This window comes from Lactuca serriola, chromosome 2, assembly GCF_051521515.1.
Source record: "Lactuca serriola cultivar US96UC23 chromosome 2, Lser_US96UC23_V15, whole genome shotgun sequence".
NCBI lineage: Eukaryota > Viridiplantae > Streptophyta > Magnoliopsida > Asterales > Asteraceae > Lactuca > Lactuca serriola.
This window is the reverse complement of record NC_136409.1, coordinates 82,976,200-82,999,955: the sequence shown is the minus strand read 5'-3', so window position 1 is coordinate 82,999,955 and position 23,756 is coordinate 82,976,200. Positions and strand designations below refer to the sequence as shown.

The 23,756-nt window shown below is 38.5% G+C and overlaps 1 pseudogene across 1 annotated transcript; it reads right to left on the bottom strand.

The window, feature by feature from the left end:
- Positions 1 to 1,425: 1,425 nt before the first annotated feature.
- On the bottom strand, positions 1,426 to 22,683 carry LOC145089356 (flotillin-like protein 4; annotated as a pseudogene). Its single transcript, XR_013701391.1, has 5 exons — positions 22,648 to 22,683; positions 2,671 to 3,123; positions 2,231 to 2,600; positions 1,985 to 2,143; positions 1,426 to 1,887 (listed from the first exon to the last, which is right to left on the bottom strand). The product of XR_013701391.1 is annotated as a flotillin-like protein 4 (transcript).
- Positions 22,684 to 23,756: the final 1,073 nt, after the last annotated feature.

The window sequence follows — 23,756 nt, the reverse complement described above, 5'->3', positions numbered from 1 at the left end:
TTTAGTCCTTAATAAAACACCCAAATGTATTATTAAGGCTAGGACCCAATCACAATATATTATACTTAGAAGAGGTATGTCGTAATCTAAGTAATAACGTATTTAAAATGTAGGTCAATGACGATTCACCAATTTCCACCAAAAAACAAAATATTAATATATTAAGTTTTTAATTTGGTTTTTAGAAATTCCTAGATTCTTTTGAGATCCAATGAACTTTTCAAAGGCATGTTTCAATCTCGAGTGTGCCCTCCAAGTTTTGTGACCGGGATACCGAGGATCACAAAATGAGGTGTGAAGTTACCATGGAAATCACTTGGTGTCCTTAATGTTTATTACTTAATCGATGTGCCGGTTAACCACACGCGCTCCACCGACCTATAATAAACTTTAAGTCACCCTTTACCTACCTTGTTAAGTTTAAGTTAGTGTGCCGGTTAACCACACACGCTCCACTAACGACTTAAACAAAGTGTAAAGTGTAATTTCATGGATTAGCACCTTATTCACATTTTACTAAAGTAACTAAGATTGGGAATTTAATTTAAAACATTTAGTTACTTTATAATTATCATTATACTTTTAATGAGAATTTATAAGTCCTTGTCCTACCCGTTCGGCTAACGGCCCTCCACCAATCAAGGAAGCGGTTGGTGAGAGTGGACACCCATTAAGTTTCCATTCTATAGGCAACAACCTTATATGCCCTTATAGACCGGCTTCGTGAATGAAGCGTACTAGCGGTAAGAGGACTTGATCTTATATATATATATATATATATATATATATATATATATATATATATATATATATATATAGGGAGAGGATCAAATGAGAACACATAAAAGGTTGAGAACGCGAGAACAGTTCTGGACCAATCATTTTATATGGGTATATTAGTAACTTTATATAAATATTAATTAATGATTTCCTAAAATCTAGGGATAATGATTTTAATTATCTAACAAAATTAATATTTCCTTTTACTTAATGAAATATATATAAACATTTTTTTATGATTTTTCCCAAAAATTATTTATGACTGTTTCAAAAAAAATACCTATAAAAATTAATATTTCCTTTTATTTTAAATCTGAAAAGAAAATCTTAAAAAAATATTATTTTCTACTATTTCACGTTTTTGTTTTAAAAAAAATGAATAGAAATCCAATCCCAAATCAATACACTTCCAATCATAAATGAAAACACATCAAATCACAAATAATTCAATGCATTTTTCATAAATTGAAAATAAAAAATAGTGTAAAAATTATCATTTTTACATAAAATGAATACCTCTAATCATAAATAAATACACTCATTCACATGAATACACAACTATTCATAAATAAATCCAATCATTCACACACGAATCCATTGCAATTGACAAAACGAATATACTGTTATTTATAAATTAATACACATTCTATCATAAATGAATACACATGCTATTCATAAATGAATACAACCATTCACACATAACTACAATGTTATTCATAAATGAATACACGTGCTATTCATAAATAAATACAACCATTCACGCACCCCCTTCTAGAAATTATTACAAAAAAATTCGAAAATTAGGATTGTGTTTCTTTCTTTGCCTCTGTTCTTCAGAAATCTTTCCAGTGGGTCCTCCCATTGCAACCATCCTACCTCCTGAACACTCAAGCAAAGATTAACACTCAAACAAAATCAACACTCCACGGTAAAATCAATATGTATAATTATAAAATCTTTTTGTGAGATATGGATGATCAAGAAACAAAAACCCACCGATTCACTATAAAACATCAACAACCAAATATCCATACCTTCATATGTTTCTATCAAAACAAACAAAGAAAAAGTAATTTCCGTTGTTCTTCTTTTCATCTCTGTCAATTTCTGTCAAACAACCAAACCCAAACACCCATATAAACCTATTTATTTAACTTAATTGATTTACAAACAAAATAAAAAGAAAAGAGAAGAGAATCATTACCTTCTGTTTTGCATATAACTCACTGTCAGCGACTTGTTGGCGGGAGTAGAGTGTCGCCTCCGCCATCGCCTTCTGAGCCTCCACTTGTTTCTCCTTCTCATACAGAATTGCCTCAGCGGCCTTCTGTTTTCTGTAAAGCTCCTAATTCGCCTCTTGTACCTTTGTTTAGATCAAACCGATAAAAATTCAATTTCGTGAAACATAGGTGATTAATCATATTCGATTAATTTGTGTTATGTTTGTTACCTTGGTTTCATACTCAACACTAGCTTTGCTCAATAACTCAGCCTTGAGTTTCTCCGTCTGAGTCAACGTGTTCATTATCTCAACCTCCTTCTGCAGATCCGCCTCCCGAAGCACCACCGCCTTTTTCGACTCCATCTCTGTAACCTATGAATCCTTGGCCCACTTTGCATTCTTCATCACGAGCTCTGCATTTGCTTCAGTCACTTTAGCATCCCTCTGGTTCTCAAGCACCTTCACCTCCGTTTTCACCTTTATCTCCTTCTTCTTCCCACTGTCCTTGCCTTTGTGTCGCTATGATCTTCGTCTCTGCGTCTATCTTCACTGCATTCTGAAGCGTCTGGTCTTGGCGAATCTTGGATCCAATTTCACCCTAAACAACAATCAATCGTGAATCAGAAACTGAGTATCTACCATTCAAAACCTAAGAAACATAAAATTACCTTCATCTTTGCTTTAGAAACATCATTATTAGCTTGATTTGCAGCTTCCTATTGGACTTTTTGCCCTAAATACGAAAAATACTCTTGTCTAGGTGCGTCGACCATCTGCTTCACATTCGCATTGTAAATCAAAAATCCGAACTGATTAAGTTCCAATTGGACCTCATCAAACACTTCCTTCTTAAAATCCTTCCTCCCTTTGAAAATTTCTTCCATGGTCATTGACGCAGTGAGGACACAGGTCTCCCCTTCGATGATCCCCTTCACGAGCTCAATCACATGGTGCGATTGAATATCGTGAGAGGCGATGAGTTTGGCATATTTGCGGCGGCTGGAATGAGAGGATACCCTAGGGTTGTGACAAATGCAGAAGAAGGGATATAGAGGGAGAGATACAAGATAGACGAGAGAGAGAGAGATAGATAGAGAGAGAGAGAGAGATTGTAAGAATTGCTAAACATAAGTAAACAATCAATTACCATTTTACCCTTATGACAAGATTAAAGTTACAGTTTAATTCCTGTAATTTTAAGAATATACATAAATGGACCATTCGATAATAGCCTTAGATTTAGTTTTTTAAATGGTTCAGATTTATTCTCGCGTTCTCAACCTTTTAGGTGTTCTCATTTGATCCTACTCATATATATATATATATATATATATATATATATATATATATATTATTAACTTATAATATTATAAAGTATAAGGGTTGAATTTTAACTTTTAAAATTCTAAGGGTTGGAACTAAAATTTTAATCATGACTTTACTTGTTCCAAAACTTGAGGGAAAGTTTTGTAAACTTTCAAAACTTTTTATTTCTTATAACTTATGAATTAATTGAGTATTAAAAATGAAGACTCTTCATTTTTATAACCCTTGTGTTCTTTTAATGGTTTTTATTAAAGTGTGACCTTTGGTTTTCCATAGCTTGAGGACAATTTATGGACTCCATTAAGATACATAATGATCATGAATTAAACTACCAAGTAGGTTACACACAATTCCTATGATAATTTAATCTCCATAAGTTCAAGAACATGAATATGAACATTTCAAGAATCATAAATTACTCATAAAACTTGTAATTTTTGATAATTGCCATTGAAAATGGATTAGCATAAACATTACGTCATCTAAAACAAGTTTTAAAACACCAAAACAGTTTAGGGTAATGTTTCTAGTCCATTTCCAGCAACAAAAGTCAAAAATCTGCTGTCAGGGCCTCCTACTCGTCAAGTGCATGATCCTACTCGACGAGTAGGATGAATTTTCACTTGGACTCGTCGAGTCCCCCCATGGACTCGGCGAGTCCACTGTTCAGACAGCAAGCTATTTTGATTTTTAACACATTTTTGCACAAATAACAAACAAACAAGCCTAGGCTCTGATACCACTGATGGGTTTTGAGCATTCTAACACTTCCTAAGTGTACATGCAACCCTAATAAACCTTGGATCTACGTTTGTCTAAGATTCATGCAAAATTGATTTCCAAGGTTGATGATCCTATCTAGCATACATGGGGAACATTTTAACTTAAATGAAAGATAGAATAACATAGCTTGTTGTTGATTTTGATTCCTTGAAACCTTGTGAGCCAAGCACCCCAAGTGTGATGCCTCAAATGCTTCACACAACACCAAATGCTATGCAGTAAACTTGGAGAGAAAGTATAACACTCTAAAATCGGCTCTAGCCCTCAAGTATGCACATGTAGCCAATTTTGGGAGAAACATGAGCTTTATATAGTGTGTTGCATTAGGTAAACCCTAATGTAACATGATTCTTCATTTCCATGATCCATGGATTAACTCCATGGAGCATCTATGGAGCTTCCTATGGGTGGAACCCAACTTGATAATCCATAGAGCCTCTTATATTTAATTAGTTATCTTTTTATCACTTAATTATTTCTAAATTAATTCTTGATCAAACTAATTAAATAATATTATTAATATATTAGAACTTATAATATATTAATAAACCATAAGCGTTATTTCTCTCATTTAGTTTATCCAATGCATGGTGTCATGCAACCCAAATAGACCATGCTGGGTCGGGTCAAGTACATACCAGAAATAGTTATGGACTTAGACACCTTATCCAACAGAAATATCGAAATTCCAGATGGTATGTATGACAATATCTTGCTGATTTAGTTTTGTATGTATATTGTGAATCTATTGTAGAATTAATCTGTTTCTCTGTCATATTCTTTGCAAAGACTTCATTTACATAATAATCCATTTGTTTGATAGTAGAAACTTTTTAATCGAGATTGATTGTATAGTTATTGCGTACTGATTTTGTTTTCCGATGTATATCATGAATCTATGTGGAAATAATCTGTTTGTTAAATTTATTATGAGATTTACACATAAACACACATCATATTCGTATAAAGTTCTTTACATTTTCGAGTCATAAACAGTAACTTCCAATGTCTCAAATTCACCATTCTCATCTGTCACACCCCCAAACCTGAACGGCGGAAACGTTCGGGGGCAGATGACTTCATGTGGTAACGTAACAAATGAATACATAGTAAAGAAAGCAATACAACCATCATATATATAATTGAAAGTTTACATTCGTCAAAAGTTACATGTTCAAAACCAATTACAATATGATGTCAAAATATGAGATTTAACTGGTGCCGCAGCGTCCCTTCTTCAAAAGCATATTGATACCTGTAATTACTGAATCCCTGGGACATACAAGTAATTTTGAAAGAGTAGATCATCATTTAAGCTGGTGAGTTTCATAAGTATTAAATGAAAATGTTTGTATGAAAAGAAATGTTTTGTCCTTGTTTGTTTGTTTCTAGAAAATCCTATATTTTCTACTAGTATAAAAGTAGCCTTCTCTCAAGACCAATGTTTGTTTCTAAAAATGTATGTAATTGTAAAATAACCGATATGTTTGAAAACCTCGTAAATCAATGTATTTTTAATACCCCATGTGAGTTTTATAACCATACTATTGACTCGGAATGCCTATACACAACGTTCTTCAGGCGTTGGAATGTTATGACGTTTGTCACCCCAAATGGTGGACTGTAGCTAACAGTCAAGGCGCGGGTTGTCAAGCCCGTATAGATCTATACACAAACACCATGCTCCCCCTCCATGAGATTCTAGCATATAATACAGGACTTGAAATGTGTACTCGAATGTACGTGAAGTTAGTGTCTCACAAATCGTGGTATAAAAATAGATTTACATGTTAAAATGTTCGTTTGTTCTTGTATATGAAAGTGACTTCTTGAAAATCGTGTTTCTAGTATGTAAAAGTTAGCAATATTCTCGTAAAACTATACCTATTATAGCTTTCTAAAAGTGTGTCTCGTTTGTTTAGAAATACCTAGAAAAGGAATCACTTGTTATGAAAGTAAAGATTTTTATAGTGTCTAAGATAGACACGTTTACATATAATCTAAGCAAAATGTTTAGTTTATACATGCATTACAACAATTTATATTTCAAAAGATAGAATGCTATTGTAATATATTGTATATATACGAGAGTTCCCTATAAAGTTTATAAATCACATATGATTCTATTTAAAAAAAGTGTATAATAAAACTTTATATATAACACCCGATAATAATCGCGTGTTTTACTTGTATTCCCCCCTAGAAAGCATATAAAAGCATTTAGAATATTTAAAAGGGTTAATTACGGGGTATGAACTCACTTGAAAGTTTGAAGAAAGCGAGGTGGAAACCGGGCAGAGTTTCTTCTCGGGAAACGGATTTTTCTCGGGATTCTCGGGAATCTCGGGAGTAAAAACGACCTTTGGGACTTGAGCACAATGACCGGGGCTTCGGGTTAGCACGGGCACGGAAAACGAGGCAAGAACGCAAAAGAAATGAGAGAAATGGAGCCCTTTCTTCGGAACCCTCGCATCCCTTTTATAGGGGCTGGGAACCGCCTCGGTACGCGGGGCGTACGAGGTTACGCAGGGCGTACGCGTATGTCACGCATGACCGAATCCTCGACTGCCTCGAACTTCGGATGGGACAGGGGCTAGCTTCGCATAGGCCGAGACGTGGACGATCCGAGGCCTAGGCCTTGAGTACGCGGGGCGTAACTCGGCCCTATCTGATGACTCCCTTCGGATAATACCAAAGATTTATAATTAAATTTATATTTTATTTAATTAATAAACTTCTAAAATTCATATCTTCTTCATACGAATTCCGTTTTCGATGGTCTTTATATCCACGCGTAGGTGAGACTACGCTCTACAACTTTCGTTTAGATTCCGTCGGCAAATTCCGAAATTATTTTTATTATTTATTTTTAAAATGTCGTGTTTAAGGAATTTCTTTAGAAATTCGTAACTTCTTTATCTGACATCGGTTTTTGCCAGACTTTTTACCGCTGAAATACCATTGTCGAGACCTTCGATTCTCGTTTAGGTCATTCCGGCCAAAAGTCGCTCGATCTCCGATTCGAGGTTTTAGCTGTCTGTTGCTAAGCCGAACTTTGGAAAAATCATAACTTCAATATACGAAGCCGGATTTGGGCATTCTTTTTACGTACGATCACGGTTTAATGATATCAAACATAGTTGGAAATTAAATAGAAACTTTTTGAACATTTTATTATCAAAGTTAATTTCATTAACTCAAAAGTGGTTACAATACTTGACTTTTTAGGTCATTACGAAGAGTTGAAATATCAGGTTGTCACATCATCCCCCCGTTAGAGGGAATTTCGTCCCGAAATTTAAAGTAGTAAGGATACTAGTGAATATGAAAAAGATGAGGGTACTTTTGTTTCATCTGTTCTTCGCGTTCCCATGTGAATTCAGGTCCCCGCTTGGCGTTCCAGCGAACCTTCACGATGGGTATGCGACTCTGTTTTGTTTGTTTTACCTCTCGGTCCATGATTTCTACCGGTTCTTCCACAAAGTTGAGGCTCTTGTTGATCTCTATCTCATCGAGTGGAATAACAAGAGTCTCATCGGACATACACTTTTTCAAGTTCGAGACATGGAAGGTTGGATGTATGTTACTAAGTTCACGCGGTAAGTTAAGTTTGTAAGCCACAGGGCCGATTCTGGAAAGAATCTCGAAAGGCCCTACGTATCTTGGATTTAGTTTCCCCCGCTTTCCAAAGCGTATTAAACCCTTCCACGGTGAGACCTTCAATAAAACGTGGCCTCCTACCTGGAATTCCAAAGGTTTCCTCCTTTGGTTAGCGTAGCTTTTCTGTCGGTCTCTAGAGGCTTTCAACCGTTCACGAATTTGAACAATCTTCTCTGTCGTTTCCCGTATGATTTTCGGACCGGTGAGAGTGCTTTCAGGAACTTGTCCTCTAGCTAACTGGGTATCGCCAACTTCAGTCCAGCACATAGGGGATCTGCACTTTCGACCATAGAGGGCTTCAAACGGAGCAGCCTTTATGCTTGTATGATAACTATTGTTGTATGAAAATTCGATAAGTGGTAAATGGATATCCCATGCCTTTCCAAAGTCAATCACACAGGCTCTCAGCATATCTTCCAAAGTTTGTATCGTTCTTTCACTTTGCCCGTCTGTTTGTGGGTGGTAGGCTGTACTCATGTCTAGCCTAGTCCCTAGGGAACTTTGTAGTGACTGTCAGAATCTTGAAGTGAATCTACTATCTGTATCGGAGATAATGGATATCGGAAGACCATGCAGTCGCACGATTTCCCTTATGTAAGTTCTAGTAAGCTTTTCCATCTTGTCAGTCTCCTTGATTGGTAGGAAATGCGCGGATTTGGTCAATCTGTCAACGATGACCCATATGGTATCGAGTCCACCCGTCGTCTTGGGCAACTTGGTTATGAAGTCCATAGTAATCGACTCCCATTTCCATTCTGGTATCTCCGGTTATTGTAGTAATCCTGACGGTTTCTGATACTCGACCTTAACTTTAGCGCAAGTAAGGCATTTACTTACGAAGGTAGCAATTTCTGCTTTCATGTTAGGCCACCAGTACAGTTTCTTAAGATCCAGATACATTTTATCTGAACCCGGGTGAACGGAATATCTTGTGTTGTGTGCTTCGGTCATGACTACGTCTCTGAAACCACCATGTTTCGGCGTCCAGATTCGGTCTATGAGATAATATGCTCCGCCACCCCTGACTTCTAGATTCTTTTCCATTCCTCGCAGGGATTCACCCGCCACATTTTCAGGTTGCAAAGCTTCCATTTGTGCCTCCTTAATTTGTGTGGATAAGTGGGAATGGATAGTCATAGTCAGAGATTTGACCCTCCGACCAGTGTATTCCTTTCGAATGAGGGCGTCAGCTACCACGTTGGCCTTGCCAGGATGATAACGAATTTCACATTCGTAGTCATTTAGTAACTCAACCCATCGTCGTTGTCGCATTTTGAGTTCCTTCTGATCAAAAATGTGTTGAAGGCTCTTGTGATCGGTGAAAATAGTACTCTTTGTTCCGTATAAGTAGTGTCTCTAGATCTTCAGAGCAAATACCACTACTCCTAACTCAAGATCGTGGGTCTTATAGTTCACTTCGTGTGTCTTAAGCTGTCGGGAGGCATAAGCAATAACCTTCCCTCTCTTCATAAGAACATAACCAAGTCCTTGGTTTGATGCATCGCAATACACTACGAAATCTTCTATCCCTTCGGGGAGGGATAGTATCGGTGCGGTGCACAAGGCCTATTTCAGCGCTTGGAACGTCTTCTCTTGTTTTGCTTCCCAGTTAAAGGCCAAGCCTTTCTGGGTTAATGTAGTAAGAGGTTTTGCTAGAGAAGTTCTTTATGAATCTGCGATAGTAGCCGGCGAGACCTAGAAATTGACGAATCTTTGTAGGTGTCTTTGGTGCCGACCAGTTCTCAATGGCCTTAATTTTGGAGGGGTCCACTTGTATCCCTTTCTCACTAACAACGTGGCCCAAAAATTCGACTCTTCGAATCCAAAATTCGCATTTAGAGAACTTCACATAGAGTTTCTCCGATCGCAGTGTTCTAAGACTTTTCGTAGGTGCTGACTATGCTCTTCCTTACTTCGGGAGTAGATAAGTATATCATCGATAAAGACGATGACGAACTGATCCAAGTAAGGACGGCACACCCTATTCATTAGGTCCATAAATACTGCTGGTGCGTTGGTTAATCCGAACGGCATCACTACAAATTCGTAGTGTCCATAACGAGTTCGGAAAGCTGTCTTGGGAATGTCCCCCTCTAGTACTCGTAATTGGTGATATCCGGATCGTAGATCTATCTTTGAGAAGTAGTTTGATCCTTGAAGTTGATCAAATAGGTCGTCAATATGGGGCAGAGGATAACGGTTTTTGACAGTAAGTTTGTTCAGTTCTCTATAGTCAATGCACATACGGAACGATCCGTCTTTCTTCTTTACGAACAAGACCGGTGCTCCCCAAGGTGAGAAACTTGGTCTTATGAATCCTTTTTGAAGGAGTTCGTTAAGTTGACTGGAAAGTTCTTGCATCTCTGCTGGTGCTAGACGATAAGGCGATTTCGCTACTGGGGTAGCCACTGGAACTAAGTCGATTCTGAACTCGACTTGGCGTTGTGGTGGTAATCTTGGTAGTTCTTCTGGAAAGATATCAGGAAAGTTGCGTACTTCTGGAATGTTCTTGATGTCCTTCAGTTCCTGACTTGTATCGACGATGTGCGCTAGGAATGCTCGACAATCCTTCCGTAAACACTTTCGAGCTTGGATGCACGAAATGATGCGAAGGTTTGTACTTGATTTGTCGCCGTAAATCACTAATGTTTCATTGTTAGGGAGATTCAGACGAACTGCTTTCTCAAAGCACATGATGTCGGCGCGAAGAAGACTTAAGCAATCCATGCCGACTATGACGTTGAAACTTTTAATTTGGACTGGCATGAGATTGATTGGGAAAGGATGTCTAAAGTTAACGTACAGTCCATGTATATGCAGTTAGTGTTTTCGGTTTTTCCATTGGCCATCTTTACAGTGAATGATTTTTCTAACTTGCTAGGTTTAGGTTTAAGTAAGTGAATAAAGTTTTGACTCACGAAGCTTCTCTCTGCTCCACTATCGAATAATATGCATGCATATGAAATATCTAGAAGGAAAGTACCAGCAACTACAGTCGGATCAGCTACGGCTTCATTGTGGCCTATCGCCAAAACTCGTCCCACCCCGCCGGTATTTGCTACCTTTGGGGAGTTCCTCCTGTAGTGGCCCACCTCGCCACAACCGTAGCAAGTTTGGCCTATACCCGCGCTGGGAACTTGAGTGATCGGCTTTGCAGGATCCGTGCAGAAACAGACAGTGTGTCCCTTTCTGTTGCAGTTGGAGCACTACATTTCCCGACAAGGTCCATGATGGTGGTAAGTGCATTTGGTGAACTTTGGAAGATTACCACCATAAGTCTTTGTTGGGTAGGGATTTGTAGGGATGGTAGTAGGTACAGTGGCAGCATTCACTGAGACCAGTTGTTTCTTCATGGATTCTTGGGAAGACCCACCCTTCCCTTTATTCCATACTCTCTTCCTATTATTGTTGTTGTTTCCCTTTTGTGGTTCTGGTGTAGCAACCGTTGAGTTCTGATGACCTCCGTAGTCAACAAGAGATTGTGCCAGTTCCTTGGCACTTTCAAAAGTGTCAGATTTTGAAGCTAACACGCTCGACCTAATTTGGGGCGACAGTCCCCAAATGTATCTCTCTATTTTCTTGCTCTCCGGAGCAATCATATCTGGGCAAAGGATTGCTAGATCGCAGAATCTGTTGGTATAAGTTGCGATATCGGTACCAACCATTCCAAGAGTCCAGAGTTCGTGCTTGAGTTTTTGAATCTCTCCCCGGGGACAGTATTCTCTCATCAACATGACTTTTAAGCTCTCCCAGCTTATGAAGTTTGCCACTATCAGGGTAAGGACCTTAACGTGGCCGTTCCACCAAGCTAAAGCTCTATCAATAAGTGTGAAGGTTGCAAACTTGACTTTGCTGTGCTCGGGACAGGAGCAGATTTCAAAGACCGATTCTGTCCTTTCAATCCACTGCCTCAGAGCCATCACACCACCAGTTCCATAAAACATTCGGGGTTCGGCATTAGTAAAGTCCTTATAGGTGCATTCTCGGGGTTGCCCATGACTCTCGCCATGGTTGGATAGGTGGGTGCCAGTTCCCGAGCCAGTAGTACTTGAGTTATTGATCTGTGACATGGCAGCTGCTACTGCTACGGTGACTGCTGCTTGGAACATGACAGCATCAAATTGAGGAGGTGGAGGTGGTGATGGTATAGGTGCTTCCCCATCGTTGTTTCGTCCCGGGTTCCTACGCGGAGGCATCCTTCAACTATAGGTTGAAAAGATAAAGATAAGAATTCCATGGCATAGAAAATGTAGGTGTCTCATGAACCAAATTGCTATAGTTCGACAACAAATGATAGTATGAGTCTTAAAATAGAAGAATGAAAGTTATTTGTAAGACTGAAAATATGAATCAAGCATTTGGTTTCTCGATGACTTTTCAAGGATTGAACGAACTACTCTACGTAGTAATAATAGTGCCACTTATATTAATATAATAGTTGATACAACGATCACAAAAATTTGACCCCTAAAAGGGTCTCCGGTTACAAAGTTTAAGAAATTTAAAGACTTTTAGCCGAGGTCCTAACTTATATCAAAATTTGAGATTTTGACAAGCACTACTTGCGATGTAGGTTGCGCTTGGAGCTTGACTCCGCATCCGATTGTTTTGACTCCATTAGACGCCTATCAAAAGCGGCTTGTTTTTCCCTCAATTTGGCGAGGGCTGCAATCATTTGCGCTTGGAATGCCTCAGTTTGGAGTTGAGCATTGTCTTGCATTCTGTCCAGCTTACGGATGTCGGAAGTGTGAACCTGTACTTCCACGTTGACATCCCGAATCCGGCTAGCTTGAACTCCGGATTGATAGGACTGATTGGCTAGTTTGCCCACCATTACTGGGAGTGCCCGATCAGCCGAACCTCCGCCGCGGACATCGTAGAAGTCCTGGTACATGCCGTAGGGAGGGCGTAGGTTTTGTTGTTGGCTCCAATGGTGGAGGTTACTTCCCCAGACGAGAGTCGGTCCTTGAAAGTTCCTTACGAAGATGGGAGGTTGTGCGGGTGGTGGGTTGATCACTTCCGGCTCTGAGTCGGTACCGGAGTCATCATCCACTTCTATGGGTTCTTCGTCCTCCTCGGGATCGTCTTCGACCCATCTTCCGTTGCCTTGGTTGGGAAAGTAGGGGTCGCCGGGGTGGTGAAATCCAGCCATTTGACTGTACGAGAAATAGGGTTATAAGAATTGAATAAAGTTGAAACATGCAAGATTAAACATGTAAGTTAAACTAGTTTATGTAGCAAATACTCCTATAGTATTTTAAATTCTTGTGTTTGATTCTTGTGACGTTTTTGGTAAGTTTTGACTTGTTGCTTACTACGAGCATTCCTCGATATACATTGGTCCGATCTCGGGCAAATATAGTTGATCACGCTATATGTGTCCCAAATCTGATTACATATATCGAGTTTTAATCGTAGTGTCAACTTGTCTAAATACTTGTTGTATAGTTAATAATCATGAAAATAATTTGTTGTATGCATGTATTTGTACTTAAATGAACTAGCAATTTAAGTTAAACGTAACGCTGCTTAAGCGTAAAAACAAAAGAAAAATGTTTTGTCAGAGAGTATTAGTCCCTTAAGCATTTATAGTTTGTATACCTTATGTGGTTCGATATACTTAGTTCACTATAAACATTGCTCTGATACCAATCTGTCACACCCCCAAACCTGAACGGCGGAAACGTTCGGGGGCGGATGACTTCATGTGGTAACGTAACAAATGAATACATAGTAAAGAAAGCAATACAACCATCATATATATAATTGAATCCCTAGGACATATGATGTCAAAATATGAGATTTAACTGGCGTCGCAGCGTCCCTTCTTCAAAAGCATATTGATACCTGTAATTACTGAATCCCTGGGACATACAAGTAATTTTGAAAGAGTAGATTAGCATTTAAGCTGGTGAGTTTCATAAGTATTAAATGAAAATGTTTGTATGAAATCAAATTTTTTGTCCTTGTTTGTTTGTTTCTAGAAAATCCTATATTTTCTACTAGTATAAAAGTAGCCTTCTCTCAAGACCAATGTTTGTTTCTAAAAATGTATGTAATTGTAAAATAACCAATATATTTGAAAACCTCGTAAATCAATGTATTTTTAATACCCCATGTGAATTTTATAACCATACTATTGACTCGGAATGCCTATACACAACGTTCTTCAGGCGTTGGAATGTTACGACGTTTGTCACCCCAAATGGTGGACTGTAGCTAACAGTCAAGGCGCGGGTATTCAAGCCCGTATACATCTATACACAAACACCATGCTCCCCCTCCATGGGATTCTGGTATATAATACAGGACTTGAAATGTGTACTCGAACATACGTGAAGTTAATGTCTCACAAATCGTGGTATAAAAACAGATTTACATGTTAAAATGTTCGTTTGTTCTTGTATATGAAAGTGACTTCTTTGTAACGCCCGTAGATCAGGGCTAGTCAATTTAGAGACAATAAGCGTCAAAATGACTTTTTCATGGAAGATTATTTAGAAGGATTAATCTTAACCAAGTTGTAGTATATTTCACGAGGTTTCCGTGCATATAAAGAACGCCAAAATCCGAGTTATAACGAAGAAGTTATGACCTGTCGAAGTTTCGCGACAGAACCGGCACGACACAGCGCAACGCAAAAAGTGAATTTACGTTGGAGCGATATTTAGCCTTAGCGATCTAAACGAGAATCGAAGATCTTGTTGTTAGTAGCGAAACGACGAAAAGTTAGGCGAGAACGGATGTCAAACGAAGAAGTTATGAATTTATAACGAAGTTTTTCTGTCGCGGCCTATTAAAAATAAATAATAAAAATAAAGTCGAAATTAGCCGACGGAGTCTAAACGAAAGTTGTAGAGCGTAGTCTCACCTTCGCGTGGATATAAAGAACGTCAAAAACGGAGTTCGTATGAAGAAGATATGAATTTCCGAAGTTTATTGAATAAATTTTATTTATTTTTAATCTTTTAATCGAAACCATTATCCAAAGGAGTCACCGGTCTGATCCGAGGTACGCGCCGCGTACTCGAGTATGCCCCGCGTACTCCGAAGGTGTCGACAGCGCATCAAGTGGCTTCGGATACGTAAGCAGTGACGTTTCTCGGACCAGTACGCCCCGCGTACGTGCGAGATTCAGCCCCTATAAAAGGCTTGCGATGGCAGCCGAGAGTTTTGTTCATTTCTTCTCTTCTCTCTCCTGTTTTGCATCGTTTTGTGTGCCAAAAATACCCCGAATCCCCGGTATTATTCTTGAGCCCCGAGGCAAGTCCCGAGATCCCGAAGATCCCGAGAAGTGCGGTTCCCGAGTCGAAGCTCTGCCCGCGAGAAGTTTGATTTTTGTAGAGATCTTCCAGATCTGCTGAGGATTTCTACTTCTACAAGTCGTAGTGCTGTCCGATCATCTTCTGATCAAGTGAGTGTATACTACCTTTCATAAACACGATAATAATACAAGTATGGTTTGAGTGTATTAAGTATATTGGTGTTTATATGCGTGAGTGTGTAGTTACTTTCTTCTAACACATAAATATGAAGTATTTGCTATGAAATATGTGCTATGTGTTTATATGTTATTTGTCTATTTGAGATGGGCATGGAAATTGGAGTTTTATACAGGTGTTAAATGATTTAAACTGTGTAAGTATTTATATCTACAAAATTGTTGGGTAGAACATAGGTAGATGGAATAGTTGGTGACTATGGAGTTAGCGCCTATTGTATAAACCTTGGCGACGATGTGACTTCGTGCCTATTTGATGAATCTTGGCGACTATGGAGTTAGCGCTTGTTGAGTAAGCCTTGGTGACTATGGAGTTAGCGCTTGTTAAGTGAACCTTGGTGACTATGGAGTTAGCGCCTATTGTTAAGTGAACCTTGGTGACTATGGAGTTAGCGCCTATTGTTAAGTGAACCTTGGTGACTATGGAGTTAGCGCCTATTGTTAAGTGAACCTTGGTGACTATGGAGTTAGCACCAGATAACTATGGATCTAGTACTTGATAAGTAAGCTTTGGCAGTAACGGAATTCATGCCAAATTTCTTACGAATGAATGAATGAAGGATAGTTGGTTCTTAGGGTAAAACCTTAAGAAGATAATGGGGATGGGTAATTGGGTTGATTGTTTGCTGATTAAATATAATGATTATATTATTCTGGGTTGAAAACCCTATATGGTCACCAGGCTCCCAAGCCTGACCCACTTAGTTTTCTTTTCATTACAGGTAATGGCACAAGGGTATAAGTTGGTGGACTTGACGAGAGATTTTGGGATTGTAGATCAGTAGTTATAAATAACTATTGTAAGATCTATTTTATATTGTTTATGCTTTTGGTCTGTAACGAACATGACATCCTGAGGTTTTATTATTTAATGAAAATACATTCTTTTCGAGAAATGTTTTGATAAATGGTTATCATATTTTATTTTGGGAGCAAATTCCGCAACCGTTTTCTTTAAACGATCACTCTGATTTATAAAACAAAGCATAAACAAATCGGTCTTTTCTGGCTGTGAAATTGGGGATGTCACAGTTGGTATCAGAGCATTAGTTTAAGCGAACTAGGAATTTGTAGGATTTCTAGACTTAAACTTAGAATGCTAAGTAATGGTTGTGAGGAGTGTGTCTAAAATATGTTAGGTAGTACACCTAAATTGACACAAGCACTAGTTTATTTTAGGAATGATGCCTAAAATGCTCTTATGTGCAAAATGTTTTGTGTGATAGTTATATTGATGCTATTATTTGTTTGGATCTATGGTCTGTTGCCGACCGGATCTGGAAACCTTATGTTTGTAGGATTCTAAGCGTACGTCTACAATATTAGAACTAGCATGTAATCGTTTCGGAGTGATAAGGAAGATTTGAATATCTATTGTGATTGAGGATCTAATTTCACCTTATTCGGTGTATAGATCAAAAATGGTGAGAACAAGAAGTGGAGTTGGAAATGCTAATGAAAATAGGAATCAACCACCAGTGCTTGAACAAATACCTGTCGTAGCAGCAGCACCTGAGCCAATAACCATGGCTGGTGTGCAATTGATGATTCAAACAATGTTGGATCGTCAGATGGATGAAACTAGGCGGTTGCTTCAACAGAATCGTGAAGAATTGTCAATTCAAGTTGAAGAACCCGAAGTAAATAGAGGTCAGTCTGAAGGAGGAAACTATAGTGGGACCGTTGGTCAAGCCAACCCACCAATAGTTCGCCAAAACAACCAGGATAGAGGAAATGAGGGACGTTGATGCAAGTACAAGGATTCCATGGCATCCAAACCACCATGTCTTTCTGGGAGCCCGACACCGGTGCAAGTCATGGACTGGATCTCCGAAATGGAGACGATGTTTGAAAGTTGCGAGTGTAGCAACAGACAGAAGACCGCTCTTGCAATCCCTCTGTTAAAATCTGGAGTATTGAGCTGGTGGAAGTTACTGGCTGGTTCGATGCCTAAGGGGGAAGCTAGCAAGATGTCTTGGGAAGAATTCGTGGTGCAACTGAAATTGCAATACTGCTATGAGCAAGATCTTCTGGAAATCAACAATGAGTTCCAGAATCTGAAAAAAAGGAAAATTAAGCGTTACTGAATACGCTACGAGCTTTACGGAGAAAATGAAGCTTATTCCACACCTAATTCCAACTGAACTTTCCAAGGTCAACAAGTTTGCCAATGGATTACCAGCGGACTTTGGTCCGATAGTCAAACAAGCAACCACTCTGAAGGCCGCCATCTGGGCAGCCAAGAATGTTGAGACCCAAATAAAAGAAAAGGGTCTGGAAAGAGCTGAAGTTGGAGAGAAAAGGAAGCGTGAGGGATCTTCAATAATCGACAAAGAAAGTAAATTCTCAAAATCTGGGGGAAGAGATGAAGCTAAGTGGTGTGAGAAGTGTAAGAAGAAACACTTCGGGAAATGTAGCGAGGAGATGACTTGTTACAAATGTGGGAAGACAGGGCACTACGCCAATAAGTGCGCACCCCTCAAGAAGGTGTGCTATAGGTGTAACGAAGAAGGTCATATTTCTAAAGACTGCCCACAGAAAAACACACCTCCACAGCCAAGGGCATTCAACATGTTCCTCAACGAAGCAGAAAAGGATGGGAGGATTAAAAGATGAAGACTTCATATTAATATATAAAGTCTGTATCAGGAAGCATATCCTGTTAGAGGCATAGTATAGGGTGAACTTGAACTTTTGTGTAATAGTTTCAAGAATTAATGTAAACACTAGTTTTGCTATCTGATGTGTTGAATGATTATGTGATTTTCTTGTATGGTGACTTGGTCGACTACGGGACAATACTTGGGACGAGTATGAGTAGGTGTGAAAGGTAGTAGATGCATATACTACTGGAAGCACAGGACTCGCACTTGGATCAGGGAAAGTCACAAGGTTACCAAGAAGCTAGTGATCGATTCCATTTTATTCTGGTATGTCATTACCATTGTTTCGGTAATGACTAGTAAGGTGGTTCTTGTTCCGACCCTAGTGGTCATGTTTAAATTGAGTCCGACTACGAGGAGTTTGTTACGTGGTTCATGGAACCAAGTTAGATGTAACATTTGAATTAAGTCAGAAGGTTGAAGTTAATGCGATTGATAGTGTCGCGCTCATTGTTAAAAGAAGTTTGCAGGTAGAAATGCCACATGCTGAAATGTGATTAAATCACCTTAGAATATGAAGGAAGGTATATTCCATTCTGGAATTTAACTTTATTAAAGACCGAGTCTAAGCGTCGCATCGTGCGATGAGAGCTCAATAGAGCACGAACCATCGGTTTGTTACAATAGATAAAGGAAAGTATTTATCCTGAGAAGAAGAAGGAGTCCACAATGAGAACTCATTTGGTAACTTAAAGGTTATGATTGAAAGTACAACATAGTACGAAAAGCAGATGCAAGATTTGGCATCGTCTGCGGTCAAGAAAGCCATAGAGTTAAATACTCTTTCGAGGAAACATAGAATTTACGGTTATTACCTAGGATGAAGAGATAACGCGTGGAATCATTAAGCAAGTCCTATTTTGTTGATGATTCCGGGACGTAATCATCCTAAGGGGGAGATAATTGTAACGCCCCTAGATCAGGGCTAGTCAATTTAGAGACAATAAACGTCAAAAATGACTTTTTGATGGAAGATTATTTGGAAGGATTAATCTTAACCAAGTTGTAGTATATGTCACGAGGTTTCCGTGCATATAAAGAACGCCAAAATCCGAGTTATAACGAAGAAGTTATGACCTGTCGAAGTTTCGCGACAAAACCGACACGACACAGCGCAACGCAAAAAGTGAATTTACGTTGGAGCAATATTTAGCCTTAGCGATCTAAACTAGAATCGAAGATCTTGTTGTTAGTAGCGAAACGACGAAAAGTTATGCGAGAACGGACGTCAAACGAAGAAGTTATGAATTTATAACGAAGTTTTTCTGTCGCGGCCTATTAAAAATAAATAATAAAAATAAAGTCGAAATTAGCCGACGGAGTCTAAACAAAAGTTGTAGAGCGTAGTCTCACCTTCGCGTGGATATAAAGAACGTCGAAAACGGAGTTCGTATGAAGAAGATATGAATTTCCGAAGTTTATTAAATAAATTTTATTTATTTTTAATCTTTTAATCGAAAGCATTATCCGAAGGAGTCACCGGTCTGATCCGAGGTACGCGCCGCGTACTCGAGTACGCCCCGCGTACTCCGAAGGTGTCGACATCGCAGCAAGTGGCTTCGGATACGTAAGCAGTGACGTTTCTCGGACCAGTACGCCCCGCGTACTGGCGTACGCCCCGCGTACATGCGAGACTCAGCCCCTATAAAAGGCTTGCGAGGGCAGCCGAGAGTTTTGTTCATTTATTCTCTTCTCTCTCCCGTTTTGCATCGTTTTGCGTGCCAGAAATTACCCGAAGCCCCGGTATTATTCTCGATCCCCGAGGCAAGTCTCGAGATCCCGAAGATCCCGAGAAGTGTGGTTCCCGAGTCGAAGCTCTGCCCGCGAGAAGTTCGATTTGTGTAGAGATCTTCCAGATCTGCTGAGGATTTCTACTCCTGCAAGTCGTAGTGCTGTCCGATCATCTTCTGATCAAGTGAGTGTATACTACCTTTCATAAACACGATAATAATACAAGTATGGTTTGAGTGTATTAAGTATATTGGTGTTTATATGCGTGAGTGTGTAGTTACTTTCTTCTAACACATAAATATGAAGTATTTGCTATGAAATACGTGCTATGTGTTTATATGTTATTTGTCTACTTTAGATGGGCATGGAAATTGGAGTTTTATACAGGTGTTAAATGATTTAAACTGTGTAAGTATTTATATCTATAAAGTTGTTGGGTAGAACATAGGTAGATGGAATAGTTGGTGACTATGGAGTTAGCGCCTATTGTATAAACCTTGGCGACGATGTGAGTTCGTGCCTATTTGATGAATCTTGGCGACTATGGAGTTAGCGCTTGTTGAGTAAGCCTTGGTGACTATGGAGTTAGCGCTTGTTAAGTGAACCTTGGTGACTATGGAGTTAGCGCCTATTGTTAAGTGAACCTTGGTGACTATGGAGTTAGCGCCTATTGTTAAGTGAACCTTGGTGACTATGGAGTTAGCACCAGATAACTATGGATCTAGTACTTGATAAGTAAGCTTTGGCAGTAATGGAATTCATGCCAAATTTCTTACGAATGAATGAATGAAGGATAGTTGGTTCTTAGGGTAAAAACCTTAAGAAGATAATGGGGATGGGTAATTGGGTTGATTGTTTGCTGATTAAATATAATGATTATATTATTGTGGGTTGAAAACCCTATATGCTCACCAGGCTCCCAAGCCTGACCCACTCAGTTTTCTTTTCATTACAGGTAATGGCACAAGGGTATAAGTTGGTGGACTTGACGAGAGATTTTGGGATTGTAGATCAGTAGTTATAAATAACTATTGTATGATCTATTTTATATTGTTTATGCTTTTGGTCTGTAACGAACATGACATCCCGAGGTTTTATTATTTAATGAAAATACATTCTTTTCGAGAAATGTTTTGATAAATGGTTATCATATTTTATTTTGGGAACAAATTCCGCAACCGTTTTCTTTAAACGATCACTCTGATTTATAAAACAAAGCATAAACAAATCGGTCTTTTCTGACCGTGAAATTGGGGATGTCACATTCTTTAAAATCGTGTTTCTAGTATGTAAATGTTAGCAATATTCTCGTAAAACTATACCTATTATAGCTTTCTAAAAGTGTGTCTCGTTTGTTTAGAAATACCTAGAAAAGGAATCACTTGTTATGAAAGTAAAGATTTTGATAGTGTCTAAGATAGACATGTTTACATATAATCTAAGCAAAATGTTTAGTTTATACATGCATTACAACAATTTATATTTCAAAAGATAGAATGCTATTGTAATATATTGTATATATACGAGAGTTCCCTATAAAGTTTATAAATCACATATGATTCTATTTAATAAAAGTGTATAATAAAACTTTATATATAACACCCGGTAATAATCGTGTGTTTTACTTGTATTTCCCCCTAGAAAGCATATAAAAGCATTTAGAATATTTAAAAGGGTTAATTACGGGGTATGAACTCACTTCAAAGTTTGAAGAAAGCGAGATGGAAACCGGGCAGAGTTTCTTCTCGGGAAACGGATTTTTCACGGGATTCTCGGGAATCTCGGGAGTAAAAACGACCTTCGGGACTTGAGAAAAATGACCAGGGCTTCGGGGTAGCACGGGCACGGAAAACGAGGCAAGAACGCAAAAGAAATGAGAGAAATGGAGCCCTTTCTTCGGAACCCTCGCATCCCTTTTATAGGGGCTGGGAACCGCCTCGGTACGCGGGGCGTACGAGGGTACGCAGGGCGTACGTGTACGTCACGCATGACCGAATCCTCGACTGCCTCGAACTTCGGATGGGACAGGGGCTAGCTTCGCATAGTCCGAGACGTGGACGATCCGAGGCCTAGGCCTTGAGTACGCGGGGCGTAGCTCGGCCCTATCTGATGACTCCCTTCGGATAATACCAAAGATTTATAATTAAATTTATATTTTATTTAATTAATAAACTTCTAAAATTCAAATCTTCTTCATACGAATTCCATTTTCGATGGTCTTTATATGCACGCGTAGGTGAGACTACGCTCTACAACTTTCGTTTAGATTCCGTCGGCAAATTCCGAAATTATTTTTATTATTTATTTTTAAAATGTCGTGTTTAAGGAATTTCTTTAGAAATTCGTAACTTCTTTATCTGACATCGGTTTTTTCCAGACTTTTTACCGCTGAAATACCATTGTCGAGACCTTCGATTCTCGTTTAGGTCATTCCAGCCAAAAGTCGCTCGATCTCCGATTCGAGTTTTTAGCTGTCTGTTGCTAAGCCGAACTTTGGAAAAATCATAACTTCAATATACGAAGCCGGATTTGGGCATTCTTTTTACGTACGATCACGGTTTAATGATATCAAACATAGTAGGAAATTAAATAGAAACTTTTTGAACATTTTATTATCAAAGTTAATTTCATTAACTCAAAAGTGGTTACAATACTTGACTTTTTAGGTCATTACGAAGAGTTGAAATATCGGGTTGTCACATCATCTTTCGACTTTTGCCTCAGGGAAAAACTAAAACAATTAAACTAATTTAGTTGAGGTTTGGAACTGCATGACAAAGAGAATCAAATGCATTTTCATATGATTCTCTTTATTGTAAAACTTAAAGATAATAATAGCTCACTAAACCTCATCGGTTTCATCAACAATCACCACACATTTAAATCGGATGCACATGTAACACATGTATGCTTTATTTTGTAAATTCATACAATTCATCTTTATTTTGTAAATTCATACAATTGAAATTGTCCAAATTTACACTAGAGCCTGATTCAATCAACAAACCGTTTTTCATGGTTGTATTATTTGTAGACAATAGGGATGGGACATACACTGGCTTCTACATGGCAATGAATGTTGGAACTTACAAGATATGTGCTTCATTTGATGGAATGAGTATCTCCCCATGTCCTTTTGAGGTGGCCACTTACAACAGTAAGTTTAATTAGGAGTTGAATATTTAAATAGAAATACAATATGTGACCATATGACCTATTTTTCTTTTTTTCTTCAGGGGAGTACTTTCCTATAACTTATAGTCTTGATGTCTCTGTTTGGGAGCACGAGTCCATTGTTTTTAATGCACTAGTAAATGATTACTTTGTTGGTGGAAAGGCAAAAGTCATTGAATATGAAAGCGTATGTTATTTTCTATTAGGTTTTTAATTATACATCGATCATCATAATTGTTTTTAATGTTTGAAAAGTTCAAAATACTACTAGTATTCAGCTGGAATTTTATTACTGAATGAAATATATTTTGTATTGGCTGACTGCCTGAATTGCTACAATAGGTCTTCATTATGTAAAAGGGCAGTTGCAGAGCTACTAGTTACCAAAACATAAACATCAAAACGGGTCATTGTTAGCTAGAACATTATTAATAGTCAACCATGTCTCACCTGTGATGGCTCCCATGGGAGCTGCACAAAATGCAGCAAAGGAACTTCTTGATTCTATTGTAGATGCTATTGTTCAGATACTTGGTTAGTATAACTATATAACTTGCTAGTCATGTAATCATCATCTATGATTGTGACTGAGTGAGTATATTTTGCAGATAACCATGTGGTTGTTGGAGAGCTTCTTGAGTCAAAATCTTCTCAAAAAGCACCAATGAACACACCGAAATCCATGGTGACTGAGATTTCTGGGAACCCTGATTCTTAATCATCTAAGGACACAAGAGGCTACAGTATTGGGTTTTCCATGACTGTTCTGCAGGTAATTACTTCTTTACTCTTTTTACTATCTTATGAATATTCATTATATAGTTCATGATCTTTAACTGTATATATGACATAGTGAATGCCAACAACTTATTTTTAAGATTCTACGAGCAACTCCTGAAGCTGCATCTGCTGATGC